Raw genomic sequence first — 1,048 nt, 5'->3', positions numbered from 1 at the left:
GCTCTTCCGATCTTAAATCCGTGTACGAGTCGTCTCCCTATACCAAGCGCTACAGTTGCGTATGAAAAAGAATTTTGCAGCAACATATTGAAGTTTAACATTAATTTATAATATAATATGAATATAAATATAAATATAAATATAAATAGCAATATATCTATTGGGTATATCTATTGTATAATTGCATTTTAACGTATCTTATTATATTGACAATTAAATAACCCTGCTCTGGCTCATAGCTCATTATTTTATTTATTAATAATCAATAATTTTTTAAATTACAATATAAAACTACTTCATAATAACCAAGTTTAAAAAGTTATAATTGCGGTTTGTTATTTACGTTTTCGCTGTCGATAGATTGAAGATGATATCAATCGCGCGTATACATATATTAGATCTATTAGAACTTATTAAAAATAAATTAATCATAAATATGTTTCCGTACTTCCGCAATTTTTCATTATACTTATTTTCTGTTGTATATCATATCACGATGAGTTATATTTTCTATTATTATATATATCACAAGTTTATAACATCACACGGCTTGCACAAGGCTGACACGGCTTTTTCAGCTTTGCTACTCGTTCGCTTTTACTGTTCGTTTGGTTGAACTTCAATAAGATGCAGCAAAATGTATTTTGCACCATCTTGCGTCATCTAAATAACATTTTAAACCAATAGTAATGAATTGCTGCGACTGCACATTGCGCATGAAATGGCATCTTTATGACTCACTACTCTTTTGTAGATGAACCTTAAGGCTCGTTCTACAATACGTTGTGTGTCGTGTCGTAAGCCATAAGCCGTACAAATTGACCAATCACAAACGATTATAATACGAATATTCGATTATGATTGGTCGATTCTTATGGTTTATGACTCGACATGCGACGTGTTATAGAACGAGTCTTGGCCCGTTCTACAATACGTCGTATGTCGTTGTCGGATGTCGCTAAACGCTTGTCGTATGTTGGATGTCGGATGTGATTACGACTTGCTATTCTACATTAAACATAGAGGCTGCATTCCGTTGCAAGTATTA

This window comes from Wasmannia auropunctata, unplaced genomic scaffold (assembly GCF_000956235.1).
Source record: "Wasmannia auropunctata unplaced genomic scaffold, wasmannia.A_1.0 LD335891.1, whole genome shotgun sequence".
NCBI classification, from domain to species: domain Eukaryota; kingdom Metazoa; phylum Arthropoda; class Insecta; order Hymenoptera; family Formicidae; genus Wasmannia; species Wasmannia auropunctata.
Note: the sequence above shows the minus strand (reverse complement) of the source record.